Genomic DNA, 21,879 nt, shown 5'->3' with positions numbered 1-21,879 from the left:
CATCCCAGCCCAGTCTAGATCAAGTTCAGAAGTCTGATATTATCCCATATATCTTATACCAATCTATAAATTTCTCTTCAGACTCATGTAAAACCTGCAATGGTGGCAAATGCAGGAAGATAAAAGGCCAGTGGGTGGAAAGTCATGTGGATGCAGTGGTGATGGGAGCATGTCAGTGTTGGTGTGAATCTTCATGTGGCTCCTCCAGCTCCAGGGCTCTGGTTCCATTAGGGGTCTCCATGTGACTGGTCAGCAGGAAGGCAAACATAGTGTGAGTTCATCCTGCCTCCCTGGAGGAAGATAGGAGGACCCAGAATCCTTGAGAGAAGCCCAGGCCCACACAGAGGCCTCATTGGCTGTGACCTGATTGACAAGCTAGATTCTACCCCTTCACGAGTTGAAAGATCATGTAACTGCCACATATAGGATAGCTAATTTATAACATAGATTAAGCAAATCTAAAAATGCACACACAGCAGAAGACAAATGAGATCATTTGCACCTCCTAAAATTAAGTACTTATTCAGATAAAAAAACTTATCCATAAGAATAAAAAGAGAGCCTGAAGATTTTAAAAATACATATAGTTGGCAGCAACATATTTGAAAAAGGGACTATCTTTAATATAACAGGCAACCCATTTGTGCAAGATTAACCACTGATATCCAGAGTGCCAAAGAGAAGAATACCTTCCCCGGCTGAGTGTCACATCCCTTTAGGAAATAGGACTAGGTGGTACTGTAAGGGGAAGAACTTATGACCTTCATTTACACCAGAAACCTGTGAAATGAGACATAACTAGGGCTACTTGGGGCTCTGTGAGATACAGAAAACTATCAACAGAATAACTTTCCCTGTACATTTATCTACTTTAATCTGGGTGAGTTTCTATTTAAGCCAATATAGGATCATAAGCATTACTTCAGAGCATTGATGACAAAATCACAAACTCATCAACTTTACGGTTAAGAAAATCTAAGTTCTAATATGTTATCAATTACTTTTCAATTCTATTTTTTGGCTAGTTTCTTCCAGTCTTCCATTTTTCATCCATATACTAAGAATAAATTATGTGAACATTTTAGTGTGATTTTGAACCAAAAGACATTTATCTCAGTCACTAAGCATATGCTTTCTGTTCTTTGTGTAGTAACAGATTATTTACCTTCGATGATCATAATTGTCTAATTTCATACATCTTTTGTTGCTAACACACATGCCAGGATACCCTCAATGGAATGATATTGTTCAAATTGACCACATCATTGGACGTGGCTCAACTTTGACTTCTAGAGAGTATTTTTCATGTTCCTGAATAACATACTACTTAAGACAGTCTATATTTTAGTTCCATTTAAATTTTGAAGTTCTATTTTCAAGATGGTTTCTGCTAACATGGTCTCTGTATAGTGTTCAAAATTTTAGATGATTAATTGGAACCATTGGATGAAAAATTACTCCCATGCTAAAAGCAGTGAAATACCTTTCCGATGCTATTATTGATACTGCCTTCTTTAACAAATGTACAGGTTATTTTTACTTTTTCAAGGAAATTTTGAAGAACATGAAATATTCATAAAGGACAGATAATATTTAAATGACACCATTAAATAATTAAAAATGTGAGACTCTCCACTGGGAATTACTACATTACGGCTGAAAATGCATTCTCATTATCTGCTCTCAATTTCTGAGATACTGTGAAGAAAAGGAACTTCGGAGTCATTTCTCTATGCTATTCTTAAAGGAGTGGAAATCTACCTTTAGAAAGACTTAAGTTTCAAGGAAAATGAATAATTATTTAGGAGAATGATTCTTAAAATATTCTTGAATAAATTTGCAGCACAAAAATCATAGGCAATGTGTACTCAATAAAGAATATACCAAATATCATTAATTAACCACTATTATTGTGGCTGAAGACACAGAAAAGTGTTTTTAGTACCTCAAAGACTGAGTTTAGTCCCATCTGTGTTACTTGCCAGGTACATTCTACTTGCTTTGATATTTCCTTTAAGCTACATGAGAATAGATTTGGGGGTTATATCATGTAACTTGCATGACAATGGAAAGGTAAAATTTTGCACCCTCCATTATGCCCTTTACATGTTTCGACAATTCTAGGTTTACTTCTATTTTACAGATGGGAAAAACAAAGGTAGTATCGTGAAGCAGGTTAGCCTACGTCACACAATTAATTTGAGGTATTGGTATTAGCTAAACTCAAAGACAATTACAATTGTTATTATCTTCTCTGAAAATGGAGATAACATTTACCCTGCTTCCTCCTGGTGCTACTGTGAAGTTCATAAAAAATAAAAAAGCATTGATGTTCTCTTTAAACTCTATAAAGATTCTCAAATACGTTTTGTATTATTATTTACAATTTACAAGCTATTATACTTTTTTTTCAAATCTATTACTGGCTAGAAGTACCAACTTGTTATATCAGTACATTTTTAAATTATAAATGATCCATTATTTTTCACAGAAGTAATAATCATGGATGTTGAGAAAAGTAAAATGGGGAGTCATTATTATGACAAGTGAAATCATTGGTATTTACTTAAAGTATGTTTTTCTTTCAACATTATAATCATGGCTGGAAAGAGCTCACAGACTACTTGAATAATATATAGCATGTTGCCACCCCATTTTAAACTTACACTAATAAAATAAGAACATGATAATACTTTTATGTATACTGAACAGCAATATCACTTATTACGTACCAGAAATACTCTCAGCACAGTGGCTTTATAAATATGTATATAATTATAAAATAATAAAAAAGTATATAATCACTGTATTCCAACTCATTCACACAGGGATAGCTGGGGATCTATGTAGTTTATTCCCACCATCTAAAACTCTTTAAATTGAGAAGTTTTTTCATATATTGACAAATCTGGCAACTTACTTCTCCTTGATCACTTAAGTCTCCATCATGGAGACTTTTATTTTAAAATTTTTACTTCCCTTGGAAATGATGGTGCTATGTCCTCTGAATCTTCCCTTATATCTTTGATGAAATATTTGCACAAATGGCTCTTTCTTATTAATGTTTAATGAACATACACACCAAAGGTTTGCATTAGGATAGGGACCTTACCCTATCATATTATTTCACTACTATCTCTCACATGGAGAATATTTTTCAAAAGAGAACTGAATATAATACAGTGTTGCACTAATTCAAAAATTTCTTCCTGAGTAAGATGTCACTTTGAGGGCTAAGGTGCATCAGACCCAAGTCATAGCATTTTCAATCGCCTCAGCTTGGGAACTGGGAATTGCTTGGGAATTGCATTGGGAATTGCATTGTGATAGGAACTCTCATTTACTGCTGGTGGTCGTCAAGATACGTATAACCATGGTGGATTGAAATTTGGTGATACATAAAACAGATGAAAATGGAGTTACTTTACGAACCAACAATTCCACTATTGGGCATATATACTCAGAAGAAATAAGAAACAGACCACAACCAGGCATCTGCTCCCCAATGTTCATTATTGTACAGTTCACTACTGTAAAAAATTGGAAACAGTCTAAATTTCTATCAGTAGACTAATGGATTAAAAAGCATTGGTATATAAACACAGTGGAATACTATACCTCCCAGAAAAATAATAATGAAAATATAAAGCACCTTATTATCTCATGGAAAGAGTGTGAGGATAATATGCTGAGTGAAGTAGCAAAGCACAAAACGACAAGAACATGAGTCCACTAAGGTAAGTTCAAATAGCAGAGTGGCATAAGGGAAAATGCACATAACATGCAATTCCCAAGCTGAGGACCAGATACACTGGCATGAGCCAGACCAAACCAAATCATACATACATCAACAACAACAACAAAGATGCAGATGTCACCTGTCTTGAAAGGCATCTTTTCCTCCCTTCACATATGTCTTTAAGGCCCACTGAGTAGTGGGGGGAGAAAAATGATGGCAATCAGGAACCAGGGCACTAATCGACCCAAGGGATTAGTGTATACTGTTAATATCTCTTCAGGAAATGGAGACCGAGAGTAGACCTCATTCCAGTGTGCCAATCCCTGAAGGAGACATTCCTGCTTGGAGCAGCTTGTTTCCAGAGTTGACTACAGGGCTGGCTCCAACTCCAGACAGGCCATCCCCTACCTAAACAACAGTGCTCTGGAAGACAGACCTATAGATACAGTTCCAGGAGAGAGGCCAGTCTGAACCACCCACACGGGGGCAAACCAGAGCGCAACAGACCAAAGATGGGAGCAAAGCTTCAAAATCCCCGAGGCATTCTGGGGGCAGCACTTGGCACCCCATCTGAAATAGGTGAGGGTCACTCACAAGGGGGCCTCAGTGAAAGTCTACAGGTACAACAGGTATGGGTGGAAGGGCACTAGACTGCTCCATCCCTGACTGCAGGCAGAGCAATGCAGACTTTTATGATGCATGCCTCTCAGGCATGAATGCTGGGGGCTAAGTGTGTATGTACGGTTAGGTAAGCAGGTCCTGGAATATGAAACCCTGAAAGAAAGTGGGATTTGGACTGATGGATTACAACAGGCCTGGCTTTCCATTTAACAGAGAGATAGTCATCTATGGTGGGTCAGGATGCTAGTTAGATTTGGTCCTATTTGTATGTCCCTTCTCCCTCTCTCTCTTTTTCCTTTCTTTACTTTCTTTGGTGTCTATCTATACAAGATAACAAGGATAAGAAATCCCAAGGAGACAGCAAATGGGACTGATGGCTCCAGGGGCATGGGAGGGAAAGCAGTAGGGGGCAGTGAGCCATTTATGACAGGTACAGGGAAATAGTAAAGGTTCTAAAAGAGCTAGGAGGGTTTAGAGCTTCTGGTCATGCTTTATCAATTGAAATGTATCTGAGAGAAATTACTGAGAGGTAAATGATAGGGAAACATAATAGTGGGGCAGGAGGATAGGAAAATAAAAAGAGAAAGAAGGAAGAAAAATATATGTATAGTCATATATAGATATATATGTAAATATTTAAATATACAAATTTAGGTGTATTTGTTTATATATGTATACACATGTAAATGTAGCAAAGAAGCAAATGGACTATTACTTTTACTTAAATCTTAGCTCAGTACAAGATGGATCTGTTCTAACAATGTAGCATTGTAGTTTCCTCAGCCTTCTGATATGATCACTGAAGACAGAATGGGTGCATAAGCAAACGTGGTGAAAAGCTGATGGTGCCCAGCTATTAAATGATATAGCATCTGAGGTTTTGAAGACTTTTCGTTAAACAAACAGCCATCAAGAAAAGAAGAAACAAAGCCTTATATAGAAGAAGCACATCAACCTATGTGATCATAAAGTATCAATGGGAATAGGTATCAGAGGTCAAAAATAATCAACCAAATTGATGTGAAGAAGCATGGATGTAGTGGAGACCCAAAACCCACCTGTAATATAATTGAACAGGCCTTCACAGAAGGGCCAAAATGAAGGGATGATAAATTCATGGTGCAGAATAGCATTGATAAAACTATCCTCTAGTTCTGTAATATTTCCTCACCCTACTCTTGTGGTTTCAGTTCTACCTCATTAACCTTGTTAGACTGTATGTTCATTGGTAAAACTAAGCCAACATAGATCACCCTTCAGAAAAAGTAATGGATTTATAGGAAGAGGGTGTGCAGGAAGAGAGTCCTGGGTGTGCAGGAAGAGGGTTCTGGGTGTACAGGAAGAGAGTCCTGGGTGTGCAGGAAGAGGGTTCTGGGTGTACAGGAAGAGGGTTCTGGGTGTACAGGAAGAGGGTTCTGGGTGTACAGGAAGAGGGTCGGGGTGACGAGAAAGGATGAGCTGATAACAATGATGATTGCATAAACCCACTCAAGGTGAGCGAACAGCAGAATTGTAGCTGAATGGCTATATTAGATAGTGTAAGATATGGCATATATATATATATATACATAATAAGGGTTCAGGGGTAGAGGGGATTACAAGGAGCTGATACCAAGGAGTACAAGAACGACAGTGTTTTGAAACTGATTGTGGTAACAAGTGCACAATACTGCTTGATGTGACTGAATTTTGGGATGTGACAATATCTGTAAGAGCTCCCAATAAAATGATTATTCAAAAATGAAAAGGAAACTGGGGAGCACAGTTATCCTCTGGCATAGAGCATGGGATGGCCATATGTCAGAACTGACCCAATGGTCAACTGGAAAAAGAAAACAAACCTCTCCATTGGGTTTGGCCCTCAACTCACTTGACCTGTTTTTGAACAGAGTACACAGCACCATCTTTTGATTTTGGGTTTAGCCACGTGGCTTGAATAGTCCAATGCAAACCCAGTTGATATGATGGAGTAGGAGTTAAATATGTGCTTTCTGTGAGAAAAGCATGTCTCAATTGCTCTGGTGCTACAGGATGAGTATGGCAATGTGAAGTAGCGCACAAAGCTCAGCCAGCTGACATCTCCAACCCCCAGCTGACCCACCGATATTTAAGAAAAAAATAAAGATAATTTTCAAGTAAAAAAAATAGCATGGGTAGTTAAAAAAATCAAACAAGGGTGTCCTGCAATAAACACAACTTGAATGCACCTTATAAGATGGTAATGCATTGTCTCCTGCACTTCGAACATGCTATTAGTGGAACGAGTCTCTGGAAAAGAACATCATGCTTGGTAAAATAAAGCATCAACCAGAGGAGAAAATAAAAAGGAAGACCTTCCAAAGACGGCCTGATACAGTAGTGGGTGCAGTCATCACCATTGTGAGAGGGAACAGGACTGGCAATGTTTGGTCTCCTGTGCATAGGGTCGATGTCAGGCAGCCTCCATGCACACGCGTGGCCATAACAGCAAGGGCAGCCCTATGATAGAGGCCATTCTCAACCATGAAAAAACAAGAGCAACGAAATAGGTCCTCAGACAGCTTTATTTCTGGTGGTGAGAGAAAAAGGATCCTCTTAATCATCAAAAATTTTATTTTTCTTAGAAAATGCTTAACATAGGGTAAGAATGAAATATTTTTAGAGCAAAGAGAAGCCAGTGCAAGATAGTATGTCTCAAAATACTTCAGAAACGACTCTTTGTACCTTACTCTATGCACTGCCAAGTTTGAGAGAGAATAAATAATGTTCAGAACATTCTTAGTATTGCATGATGATGCAATAACAGGAAACTGAAGTAAATTTTGACTCAATCTAATTTGATTTCTTATACAAATATATAAGCATATTTGACTAGGCAGCAAATCCCCTCAGATGCAATTGTCTTGATCGGACCTTTTATGGAAGGCGCCGACACAAGTGTACATTAGGATAAGTGTGTTACTGAACGTGTCTTCAGCCGTCTACTGACAGCACACATAGTCAAACACGGTTTTGTTTGGAATACCCTGTGCATACATGAAGTGGAACCACACTAACAACGCTATTGACTGACCTCATGTGGACGAGTAATACACACTGGAGAAGAATTCCAGGGGGCATTCCGGTTTGCACACTGATCAAGTAACCACGAGGTCAGTGGTTTGAAGCCCCACCTACTTCACAGAAAAAAAGATCAGGCTGTTTACACCTGTACAGATTTAAAATCTCAAAAACCCAAAGGGGCAGGCAGTTCTACTCTGACATACAAGGCTGCTGTGAATCTGAATTGACTTGCTGGTAGTGAGACACAGAGGACAACCGCCCTGTTGAGTTTCTAAAACGGTCAGGCATTTAGATACGTACTCTATTTTCATTTAACCACTCTGAACCTGTGACTTCCCCCATGCATTTTGGCTCATTGTTCCATGATGACTTTTCAACTCCAGGATAGCATCGGAACTCTAATGAGAACAAACAAAAGTCATAGCAGGGAAAATATTTATTGACTATATCATCCTTAAATATTTTTTCCAGAAGACACACTAAGGACTTATTAGACGCACTTAGAGATACCTCAAAAAGCGATGTTGAAAAACATAGTTTTTTTTCTTTGCATGATTGTATTGCTGCACAGAGTATTATTTATAATAAGAAAGAAGGGGTAAATTGATATCAGGTAGATAAATTTAAAATGATATACTTATTTTAATGGCATTAGGATACATTTGAGAAAATTCTGTTACATCTCCATTCAGATTCAATCTTCATATCTATCTGTATGTATTTATCCTTTATTATAAACATGCCAAACAATCTTACTAGTAGATTCTTTTCAAAGAAACTAAAAATACAGCTTCACATTTAAAATACTGTAATTTATCTTAAAAACTCCATGGCCCAATCCAATACTATTTGAGTCATTCCTCATCAAAAACACAGGACTCAATTTTTAACTTTTATCTGGCTACTAGCTACCCAGCATCTTCTATATTTTCGTCCCAGGCCTGTGGACTAGCTGTAAATACCGTTTCCTCTTTTGATTCTGAAAGTAAGTTTAATAGCTTTTACCCCTTCCAATTAAATGCAACTTGTTTCATTGATCAGAAATTATGCTGTAGAGCAGAGACACAATTTGTAATTAGCTATTGGCAAACTCATCTGTCAGTTTGTCAATCTGTAGTCGTTTGTATGTTACCGTTATACTGGAACCCATATCAATGATACTTCAAATACCAGCAGCGTCACCCAAAATGAACAGGTTTCAGCAGAGCTTCTAGACCAGTGGTTCTCAATCTGTGGGTGGCGACGCCTTTGGGGGTCAAATGACCCTTTCACAGGGGTCACAGATTCATAACAGTAGCAAAATGACAGTTATTGCCAGAGTCCCGCTCCGGGAGGGTTGAACTGGCTACCTGAGGGAGGTGTGGAGTTGGCAAACACAGATGAGACAGACACGAGACATGTTCTGGTGGAAGCAATCTCTGCTGAGTTCTTCCAAACAGCTTTATTTATACCATAACATTTTGCAGACCACTGCATAACAACAATGCTTTATGATGAACTCCAAAATCACCCTTACTGTTTCCACTAAAACCTGATAAAAGACCATTATCAGGTCTTTTTTTCTGTCACGTTCTGTCCTATTCTTGGCTCTTTCTGTACTGTTTGTCTTATAGGTTACATGCGATTCTTGATTGAGGTATTCAGAAATTTTGGTTAGACTCATATCCTACTCACTGCCCTAATTTTTGCTCACAATGTTTCTTTCCTGGTTGACTAACTTAACATAATGAAACTACCTCATGTGCTACTTCAAAGCCTAATATCTACAAGCAGAGTTAAATGCGCCACAGAGTTAAGTATTTCCCATTACAAACTCTTCCATGGTAACTCTTCCATTGTCTACCCATGTCTCTTTTATTTTTTATACCCCTGAGGCACCATGGGGAGCCAAACCATCTGATTCTTTGTCAAAGATTTAAGGTTTCCCCTTTTACTTTTTTTCTATTAATGTTAACCATTCTCCCCCCTTCTGTGTAAGCCCTTGTCCAAGATAAAGGGGTGTCAGTTGGTGGAGGCAGTCTATAAGGTCCACTATATCAGGGAGGCCAAAAGAGTCCCCCACTACCTGATCTGCATGGACTCCAGGGTTTTTTGATCGGTTTCATTTTCTCCTCTGACCTCAACTTTGGGGTTTCTTCCTCACTCAATTCCCACATATCCTTCTCAGAATTCCCAAAGATGTCTCGCTGTCTAAGCCTCTCCAATGCTTCAGTTAAGGAAAGCCCTGTCATACTGAAGCAAATTTTATATCTGGTTTCATTGGTACTTCTCAAGACTGCCCTCGCATCCGCTCCAGGTGCGGTAAACATGACAATGCACAGAATTCTCAAGAATGGATTTAACAACAGCGAATATTTGAGGAATGTTGGAAACCCTCGCTGGGAAGCTCTGCTCTGCAGATGCTCCTTCCACCCGGCTGGCGCTTTGCTAGACAGCATGGCTGGGATGGCTCCCAACAAAGTATGAAGTAACAATTAAAATAATTGCATAGTTGGGGGGCTGACCACAACATGAGGAAGTATCTTAAAGGGTCATAGCATTAGGAAGGTTGAGGAGTACCGTTCTAGACTAAGAGGAGACTACACTGAAGACATCAGTTGTCTACTTTGGAGTAAGTAGCCACTGAAATCCTTGTTTAAAATTGAAACATTGTCAGATACCGAGGGCCTCATGAGTGGAGGTAGAACGTAGCAGAAAGCAGTGCTGGAGGATGGGCCCCTGGGACCAGAAGACACTTGAAGGAAATGCTCTCCCAGCACAGTGTCCACTCTGGTGACATGGGAGGGATAAAGCCTGTGCCACTGAAGTCTTCAGACCTTCCTTGGTTGAAGGATTACAACTCAAAATGAGCAGAAACAGCTACAGACATGAATTAACAGTTGGAACTTGGAATGTATAAAGTATGCATCTAGGAAAATCGGAAGTCGTCAAAAATGAAATGGAGGGCATTAAGATCTATAACCTAGGTATTATTGAGCTAAAATGGTCTGGTGTTGGCCATCTTGAATCAAAAAATCACATGGTTTACTATGTTGGCAATGATACAATCAAAAGAAATCAATAATACTATCAAGACAGTATTTATTTCAAAATTCTGTCTGAAATAGGATTATATTTATCTACATTCAAGGAAATAAAATCACTACAACTATTATTCAAGTTTTATTCTCCAGCCTTAAGAAAGCTACTGATGACAAAATTGAAGAATTCGCTCAAGATTCATTGGTAATTATTGGAGATTGGAATGCAAAAATTGGGAATAATCAAGAGGAAAGCAGTAGATGGAAAATTCTATCATGGTGGTAGAAATGATGGTGGAGTTCCCATGATGGCATTTGGAAGTACCAACAACTTGTTCTTAGCAAATACCTTTTTCAACAACACCAACAGTGATTATACACATGGACCCCTCTAGATGAAATACACATAAATCAAATGAACTACATCTGTGGGAAGAGAAGATGGACACGGACAATATCAGCAGGGAAAAGCAGGGCCAGAGCAGAATGTAGAATAGATCATCAATTGCTCATAGGTTAGTTCAGGTTAAAGCTGAATAAAAATGAAAAAACACAGATCTATGAGACCCAAAATATGACCTTGGGTATATAATACTTGAATTTCTAAAATATCTCAAAAAATGATTTGATGCATTGAACACTAAGGACAGAAGAGCGGAGGAGCTGTGGGAGGACATAGAAGGCATCATCCATGAAGAAAGCAAGAGGTCATTCAAAGGACAAGGGAAAAGAAAACATCACTGCTGATGTCACAAGAGACTCTGAAATTTGCTCTTAATCATAGAGCACACAAGACAAATGGAAGAAAATATGAAATCAAAAACCTAAATAAAAAAATCTCAAAGGGTCCCTTGAGAAGACCAAGTAAAATTTAGTGAAATGTAGAGCAAAAAGGAAGAAAATGCTTAGAATATCTTAAATGGAAAGAATTCAAAACCTTTAAAACCTTGAGTTGCATATCGAATGATTCTACAGACAAAATATCAGTGGTGCACGAGACATAAAAAATAAATGATAAAAAGAAAGAATACACAGAGTCAATGAACAAAGAGAACTAGTAAACATTCCACCATTTCAGGAGGTAGAATATAAGCAGGAACAAATGGAGCTGAAGGAAGATGTTCAAGCACTAGGCAAAAACAAGGCTCCAGGAATTCACACAATACCAACTGAAACCTTTCAACAAGCTGATGAAGCACTGGAAGCACTCACTGGTCCATGCCAGTAAATTTGGAAGACTACCAACAGGCCACCTGACTGTAAGAGATCCATATTTGGATCCATCCCTAAGAAAGGGGTCCCAACAAAATGTTCCAATTATACAACAATGTCATTGATGTGACATAGAAGTAAACTTTTGCTGAAGATTATCCACAATAGTTGCTCAAGCCCTTTGACAGGGGGTTGCCAGAGGCTCCGAATAGATGGAAGAGAATGTGGAACAAGTTGTATCTTTGCTGTTATCATAAGGATTTTAGTCAAAAGAAGAGAATACCACAAGGATGTTTACTTGTGCTTCATTAACTATGCAGATGCTTTAAATTATGTGGATCATACTATATTATGGATATTCTTGAGTAGAATGAAAATTCTAGAACATGTCATTGTGCTCGCTTGGAAGTTGTACGTGGATCGAGAGATCGTTGTGCAAAGAGGATGACAGCATGCTGCGTAGATAAAAATCACGAGAGGTTTGTGTCACGCTAGTATCGTCTTACCATACTTATTTAGTCTGTCTTCTCAGCTAATAACCAGGAAATATGTAATACAGGACGAAGGTTTATTAACAACCTTCAACAAGCAGATTGCATAGCCTTGCTTGCTGAAAGTGAGGAAGACTTGAAACACTTGCTAATAAAAAACAAGGGTTACATCTTTCAGGATGGATTGTAACTCACTGTAAAAAAACAAAAATCCTAACAAGTGGACCAATTTGCAATCTCATGATAATTGGATAAAAGACCGTCAAGAATTTTGTCCTGCTTAAATACACAACCAATGCTCATTGAGGGAGGACTCAAGAGATCAAAAGATGTATTACTTTAGGTAAATCTGTTCCATAAGACCTCTTTAAAATGGCAGAAAGCAGGTTATTACTTTGAGGACTAATGTGTGCTTAACCAAAAACCATGGTATTTACAATTTCCTCACATGCATATGAAAGTAGGACGTTGCCTAAAGAAAACCAAAGAAAACTCGATGCATTTGAACTATGGTATTGGCAAGGAACATTAAAAGTACTGGGAACTCTCCAAAGAGCAAACATCTGTCTTGGAAGTACAGCCTAGAGGCTGCTTTGAGGCAATGTGGCAGAGACTGCATTTTATTGTTTTGGACATGCTAGCAGGAGAAAGCAGAACCCCAGAAGGGCGTCGTGATTAGTGTAGTGTAGGGCCAGTGATAAAGAGGAAGGCCCTCAATAAGGCTGATTGACACGGTGGCATCAGAACAACCGTGTGGAGGCCATGGGAATGGACAATGCTTCGTTTCATTATACACAGGGTTGCTATGAGTCAAAAATGACTTGACAACACATAACAATAAGAAAAAAAACGGTGTGAAGGGAAAGAACCGATGCCACTGCCAAACGCGTAGGCAGGGTTAACTTGGGTGAGAGATACGGCAGTACACAGTAAGAGGAGCAGTGGGGGAAAATGGAGGCAATAGGAGACACTGGAAGTTTGCTTGGGGGGGGATGGGGTGGTATACATGTAAATCTCACATAGGAATCAAATTGACTACAGCTGTGGAATGAAATGATAGAAAAATTAATTATCATCTGTTAGAACACGGAGAATAGTCAACTGCAGAATAGCCCTTGAATTGCTCATGTATTACTGCAAATCGAAGTGGAGGAAAGTAAAAACAATCCACAGACGCAAAGTATGACTTTGGGCATATCTCACGTGTATTCTGAGACCATTTAGAGCAGTGGTCCTCAAGCTTCCTAATGCTGCAGGCCGTTCATGCCGCTCCTCATGTTGGGGTGACCGCCCAACCGTAAAATTATTTTTGATGCTACTTATCACTGTAACTTTGCTACTGTTATGAATCAGGCAACCCCTGTGAAAGGGTCATTTGACCCCCAAAGGATTCATAACCTTCAGGTTGAGAACTGCTGAAATAGAGTAACAAGTATAATATGTTCTGGAGCAACAACGACACGTCATTATCATTTTGAATTTGAAAAGAAAATAGCAGAAATAGATTAAAGGGGTATAAGGCCCTAATAATAGATACATGCATGTGTTTAGTCTCCTTTGCATTATTTTATCTCTAGATATATTCATTGAAATAAAGTTAATCATCTTGAAAGTGGGTAATAGTAATGGTTGAACAATATGATAACCATAAATAATGTAATTAAATTATATATGTGAAGAAACTTGATAAGGCAAATGGTTTGTTGCCACATATATTTACCACAATTCCCAAAAGGAATTAGATAACTGTCTTTTAAATCTATTTTACAGTTTCTAGAGTTATCATTCTCTCACCTTCCAAAAGAGAGAAAGATAAATATATTTAGAGACTATGTCTAGTTTCTAGTGAGAATTTTACTGGGAATCCCAGTAATGACATTTGCAATCCAGTGAGTTCTTAGTCCCTGGAATTATTTTTCAGTAGGATGCAGCTGGTACCTTTTCCCATAAAAAAACCCTGTAATCTCTGGATTGTGGGTAATGTCTTTCTGGAAGACATATGAAATATTTAACTAACTAAATAATAGGAATGTTTTACATCTGAAAGATAGATCTCTTCTGATTAAGTGATGCAGCAAACACAGATTGCTCAAGATGTTTTAGTCCCTGTGCTAAAGTGTCAGTGAAGAATAACAGAGTGACCCATCACTCAAATCAGTATGATAGCCCTAAATGTCATAGCCTCTAGGGTACTAAAGTCAAAGTTGAAAAAACGCTTGCACGTATGTAGTATGTAGGCATAACACATTTCCCAGGTTCATTTAACAGTTTAATAAGCTTATAAAGTAGGTTTTATTGTCATCCTTTTACTGATGATTTCATTGAGGTTCAGAGGTAACAAACTTCCCCAAGCTTATATATAATCACATGGAAACAAATATTCACTTACTCTGAAGCCGTATTGTTTTGCCATCCCATAAGAGAATGGAAAGGTCTGAGTACACACTTAGGTCCTCAATAAATAAGTTTAGAAGATATTTTTTCATACCACTGATCCTAGGAAAAACTTACCTGGTGAAAGAAAAGTAATCGACATGGTTTCAAAATTATATATTAATTTATCATTTGCTTCATCAGAAAACTTGTTGGTTGCCCTTATGTTGGGAGAAAGCTTGGTTATAGAACTTGCTGCCAGATATTTTATTTACTTATTTTTTCTTAGTTTTTTCATTACCTTTGCCTGTGCTCTTGCTGAAAAATCAATAGTAGGAACCATGGCCCTGACGTTTAAATAATGAGAATTGGCTTTAATTAATATGAGAGAAAATTACCTATTTGGGTTGGAATTTTTCAGAGTGCGTCTCCCATTCTAGCAAAGAATTTAATTAATCTCCTCCCATAGAAAGAGATTATAACTCACATTCCATGCTAATTAAATTTAGAGAACATATTACCTTGTTATAATACAGCCAGCTTATCATTTCAACATAAATTATCCTTACTTGTGACAGTGTTATTATTACTTTCCCCAATTAACACATATTTCAATCCATCGCAATGGTACTACTTTCAGCCACGTGATCACAGGAATGGTGATCAAACTGGTAGTAAGGGGAGTTGTAGAAGCAGGGCACATACACATGATTCTAGAGCAGCGCTTTCCCCAGATTTTAAAAAATGGCTAAAATATACTCTTAGCACAGTAGTTACTAATTGCAGTGAGCATATATGAAAGGAAATGAATATCAGGAGGGCGCAGAAAAGCAAACATATAGGCTTTCAGAAACACCTGTGTCCTGTGACCACTCAGCATTCGCTCTATTTCTTGCACTTGACACTTCCTCAACAACCCACTCCACCCGCTTGGACCAGACCAAGTGCCCCGCATACTTCTGCGAAAAAAATAAGGCAGTTGGCCCAATAAGGTGACTTCATCTTCCTTCTGTGCCATTTGACTAGTGAGCAGCTAAACAAAGAAGATATAAACTGGTTAGAAATCATGTGTTCCAGCAATGTAGTCTTTCTATGCCTTCTGCACTGAAAAGCAACCAAACAAGTAAATTCATTACCATCAAGTCAATGCCAACTCATAGCAACCCTATAGATCAGGGTAGAAATTCGCCAGGGAGCTTTCAAGGCTGTAACTCTTTTTTTTTTTTTTTCAAGACTATACCTCTTGACGAGTGTAGAAAACCCACGAGTGTAGAGAGATCCCTTGGAGCAGCTGGTTGTCTCGAACTGCTGACCTTAATGGTTAACAATTCAACTCAAAACCACTACTCCATCAAGGCTCCTTTATTTCTGTGCTTGATAGCTTTTCAAAGTAATAATTGTGTGGAAACTATATTCTCTCTCACTGACATAGTGTCGATGCCAATCCTAGGTATCCTAGTAACTCGGTGTAGGTCTGTGTATGTGTTTAGTCTGTCTGGGAACTCAAGAGTGGTCTACATAGACCTCACCATCTACCCCCACCTTCTACCCACAAAGAGCCCATTGAAATGTACCACCAAAGAAAGATAGGATAACATACATACTAAAATTCAATTATTGACTACCCCATGGAGCACAATTCAGCTCTGATGCAATTGGGGCTGTCATGAGTGAGAATCTACCTGACAACAACTGGTTCTGTCAATTTTAAAATCAGTCTATCTATCTATCATCATAATCATCGGTTAAGAGTAGCAAGGAAGAGAAAGTGGAAGCCCACTAATGGTTCAGAGTGTAAACTGGAAGAGTTGGAAATATTGGGCTACATTGTAATACACATTAGACTACCAAGGTGGTGTCCCCATTCCTGTTGCTTTTGTTTGACTGTCTAGATGTGTGTGGGAACTAGCATTGGGACACATATTACCTACTCTGATTAGTGTAATTATAGGGATAAGTATTTAAAATTCATTCTAATCCTTAATGATAGACTAAAACAAAAGTGTTATAAAATGTCTAATAAGCAATTAGAATGTGGGAGGATTTTTTTGTAAATTATGAACCTTATTATTTTTTTGTCATCAGATAATCATATGAACACCCAGGCTATAGGGTTGGTGTTTTAGAGAACAGACTGTGGTCAGAAATCATGTCTATCATTAGAATCTAAAATGCAGCAGGCATATCGATCAATACATCTGACATATTTTAAAGTGGGGTAGGTCTGAAAACGTTTAACATAAGAGCTGTAGTCCAATTAGGACCTGCTGTCTCTGGGCTGCAGGTAACTTCATGTCCTTCCATTAGGTGTTTTAGGATATTCTTAAAATTATTTTTACTGCTGTACCCAGGATGCTGATGGCTTTACTAATGTGATGAAGAAACTAACATGTGTCACTTCTCCTGGGTGAGCCGTGTTTGCAAACATTATCCCATCCACTCCTCACAGACTTCCTGTGAAGTCCTTTTAATTACAGTAATTTTTTTTTCCGCATGAAAGCTGTACTTTACCACCATGGAGGAACCTCTTTCCCACCATCATTAAAGGAAAATTGCTTCATATCACTGGTTTTTGTTTGCTTTTAATTGTGGTAGAATCTAGACATAAATTCCCCTTCAGGCTATTTGTAACCACACATCGCCGTGGCATCAATTGTAGTCATAGTATTGTACAACCATCGCCAACATTTGCATCCAAGCCTTAGCATGAAAGCCCCCTGTGTTTTTTGTTTTAAATCATTTTATTGGGGCTCTTATGACTCTTGTTACAAGCCATACATCAATTGTATCCGACCTGTTTGTACAAATATTGCCATCATTCTTTTCTATACATTTGCTTTCCATGGAGCCCTTGGGATCAGCTCTTCTTTTTATCTCCTCCCATTCCCCCAATTCTCATGGCCCCTTGATAGATTACAGATTGTTACTATTTTCAAATCTCATATCAATCACTGTCTCTCTTGCCCTCTGGTTTCTTCCCCCTGCATGGGGGTGTGTGGTTATGTGCTACTCATTGCAATCAGTGTCCCCTCCCTACCCATCTCTCCCCCACTTCCCCCTCTGCTTTTGGTATCACTATTCCCATTCCTGTTCCTGGGTGCCATGTGTCAGTGAGTTTTATCTCTTGGCTTTACCTATGCACATGCTCCCGTCTAGTCCAGAGTGGGAAGCAGCACTGAAATCATGATAGTGGGAGGTGAGGAAGCCTCAAGGAATCAGAGGTATATTGCATGATCCATAGGCGCTTTACCGTGCTCCGATTGACTTACCCCCTCCCTGCGACCCCTCTGTGGGGTTGTGTTCCATTATCTACAGATGGGCTTTGGGTCTCCGCTCCAGTCCCCTCCATTGTCACCAATGCATTTTTTGTTGTTGTTGTTGTTTGTTGTGAATCTTCTGAAGCCTGCTGCCCGGTCTCGATGATACCTCATGATCACACCAGCTGGTGTATTTCTCCCATATGGGCTTGTTGCTTCACTTTTGAATGGCTGCTTGTTAAGCTTCAATTCTTTAAGATGTCAGACACTATATCTTTTGATAGCTGAGCACCATCCTCTGTATTCACCATATCTGCTTATGTACCCATTTTTTCTTCAATGATCATGTGGGGGCCGGGGTGAGCATCACAGAATGTAAACTTGTTAGAACAAAGTGTTCTTATATTGAAGGAAGGTATGAGCTGAGGCCTTATCAATATTATACAGAGGCCAATACCTCTACGTTTATGGATTAATGTATTTATATAAGGACACACACTCTCAATATCCCTATCTATACCTTTGCTTCCTAGAGCTTACCTCTGTTTCATTTTGCCTTCTCCTGCCTTGCCACTGCCACCACTTTCCCCCTTCTTCCACCTCTTAATACTTCTTATCAGCTAGATTGATGTTGCTCTAATACTCACAGGATCTCTATACCCTTCTGGATATTGGTTTCAATTCCCTAGTTGTTCCCCTGTCCATGATGCCATCTGCTCACCACACCCTTCTCCCTGCCTCCTTCTTCCCCCTAGGCCTTGGTCCAGTTGCTTTCTCCACACGCTTCCCACCCATGTCCATCACATAGAAGTAGGTAAACCAGCAGTGCCCTAGTCTGAACAATAAGAAAGCATACAATTGAAAAATAGAGAGCGAAAAAACCCACCTACATGGATCCAGGTCTTTTCGCTGGCCCCCCAAAGTCCCTCCCCACTGGTCCTGGGGAAGAGCCAAAAAAATCCTGTGTTTTTTCCCTCTAGTCCAAAATAACCACTTATTTTATATAAGTCAATTTACTCACACATTATCTGTACTTTTGTGCTTGGCTCATTTCACTTACCATAATATTTGCAATGTTAATGTTTGTGTGTTGTAGCTTGTATTAAAACGGCATTCTTTCTCACAGATGACTAATATTCCATCTCGTTGATATCCAGCAGTGATGTTGAATTGCTCTCATGTGAGCAAATCTTCTCTCAAGTGGTGCCAACTGTGTTTCTTTTTCTTGCTCTGCTCTCTCAGAATTTCCCCTCTGTTGCTCACTCTGAAAGCAGTCAGACTTGAACTAGATCCAGAATAAATGGCAAGAGGTTGCTTATTAATAACAAGATAGTCTGTGATGAAAATATGATTGAGTCCCTTTGTAGAAAAAAATGCATTCGCTATAAGAATGTATAATTTATAAATAAGAAAGTATCGTTTCATTGTTCACAGCATGTTTTCTGGTATGAACAAAAAGCTGTTGGGACACAGATACTGGTAAAGACTTATGTAAAAATAATTAAGGTATTCACTTAAAGACAGCACATGCATGGAGTGTCTTCTGGAGATTAGGAGCAATGAAGGTACTGAAGATGTGATGGTTAACAAGATTCAATCCTCCTACTCAAGGCATTCACTGTTGTTCTGCATGCTATATTTTAGATACAATATAATACTCATATTTTTACTAGTTTGCCTTTAACCCTTTACTACCTGCAATTGCGCTTCACTTTGATCCTTGCTCTTCTCTCTCACCTTTATGCACTCTCCTTATCCTCAGGCGTGTTTTCAAAGTGCTCATGGAACCACTAAATAATCTTCTGGCAATTCAAATACAACTTTCCCCAAACAGTCACACACTTTGCCTCACCAGACTCCAAATATTCAACATAAAAATTAAGGTTTTATGTTGGTTCCTCATTTTTACCAATACCAACCAGCCATATAGTTGTCTGTGTCTTTATCCTTTCCACGTGTCCTTTGTGTCCCCCTTGACTAGGATGTTTTGCACACTAACTTACTGCTTTACATCTCATGGTCTTGTAGGTCTTACTAGGTGTGGTTATGAGCATCATGCCAACTAAACTCAAAGACGTGGGCTCTAAACTAAACCATCCAAAACTCTAGCTTAAATGCTGGATGTTCTCCCTCACTTAGCACCAATTTACCATTCTGCTGTATCTTCCACCATTCCCTATGTTCAAGTCATACAAGAAGTCTTGCCAGAATTGGGATCATGATAGTGTGATGGAAGAAGTATTTAAGAACTAGAGGAAAATTGTATGTTTTAGTACAGATATCAAGTGGAAACACAGGGAATCCAGGACTGATGATCCCTTCAGGACCAGTGGTGAGAGTAGTGATATTGGGACGGTGGAGGGAAGGTGAGGGAGAAAGGGGGAACAGATTACAAGGCTCTACATATAACCTCCTCCATGGGGGACAGACAGCAGAGATGTTGGATGGTGTAAGAAATGACAAAATAATTATAATTTATAAATTATCAAGGGCTCATGGGAGAGAGGAGAGTGGGGAGGGAGGGGGAAATGAGCAGCTGATACCAAGGGCTTAAGTAGAAAGCAAATATTTTGGGAATGATGATGGCAACAAATGTACAAATGTGCTTGATACAATGGATGGATGAATGGATTGTGATAAGAGTTGTACGAGCCCCCAATAAAATGATGAAAAATGTTGAAGAAGACTTGCTTTAGAACATCCCTGCACATACTTTCATATGTGGGACTTTGATCTATCCAGTTTCTACACACACTCCAGCTCACACTCATTCTCCCAGGTTGACCTCAAAATGCAGTAGTTCGTTCCATTAAGCCTTTTTTATTCTCTCTGGCAGAACATTAGTTCTTTCCCCTTTTTAATTTCATGACCCATCATTTCTATTACATTCACAGTTTCTATTTTGTACAACATAAAATTAAAACTATGTGTTTATATAACACAGCTCACCCAGCAGATGTGAACTCTGACTCACTATGTCTCATTTCTTCAAAGTTATCTATAATCCTGATTAATAATAGCAAAGTACATGCAATTTATACAATTTGAAATATCTGTGAAACCAAGACAAGATCAAACCCACTGCTATTAACTGGCTCTTAGAAACCCTATAGGATGGATTCAAACTTCCCTGCAGTGCTTCCAAGGCTGTAAATCTTTATGGAATCAGACTTACAAGGCATCCAGCTGGTTTGAACTTCGTACCTTTTGGGTTAGTAGCTGAGTGCTTTTACCACAATACCACGAGGCTACCTTAAAGTATGTATAAATGGGATCAGATGGATATACAATTGTGTGTCTGGCCTTGTTGGTCTAATTTGTATTTATGAGGTACGTTCATGCTCTTCCGTGTACTTGTAGTTGGTACAGGCTGTTTATGCATTCTTCTCTAGGTGAACGTCAGAGTTATTTCTAGTTGTGGGAAATTACAAGTAGCGTCGCTTGCTTGGTCATGTTCTCGGATGCACACATATATTTCAGATGCACATAACTATTAGTAGTGTCTGGCATAATTTTGTCTTCTTCACATCATCTAGTTCAGTGCTCTGTTATTTGAAAAACTAATAAATAAATCTACACGATATGCCTCTTCTTCTGAAAGAATTTCTATGTTGCCCACATACTATACTTCTATAACACACTTCACAGAGATCCCTTCAAAATAAACATGTAACAAAAATTGGATTGAGTGATAATTTTCTTGAATCTTTGAAAGTATATATACATAGATATCTAGATAGCTAATCGCTAGATCGCTAGCTAGCTAGCTAGCTAGATGATAGATAGATAGATAGATAGATAGATAGATAGATAGATAGATAGATAGATAGATCTTATGGACTTTCCTGTTATTGCGTTAAATCAATTCCTGCACATAGAAAGCCTATAGGATGGAGAAAAATTGCCCCAAGGTTATAATTTTGAGGGAAGTTGATTGTCATATTTTTCATTCATGGAACAGTGATGGGCTTGAACTGTGCATGGATCAGAAAGCGGCTGAGTACTTAACCCCTGCGCTATTAGGGCTCCTCGTTTCGAACCTAGAATTAATGAAATGTTCAAGTACTATGGTTCTAATTATCCCTGTGCAAAACATAACTTGAAGGGCAAACACAATGTCTAAT

The sequence above is a fragment of the Tenrec ecaudatus genome, chromosome 4 (assembly GCF_050624435.1).
Source record: "Tenrec ecaudatus isolate mTenEca1 chromosome 4, mTenEca1.hap1, whole genome shotgun sequence".
NCBI lineage: Eukaryota > Metazoa > Chordata > Mammalia > Afrosoricida > Tenrecidae > Tenrec > Tenrec ecaudatus.
This window is presented reverse-complemented; position numbering follows the sequence as displayed.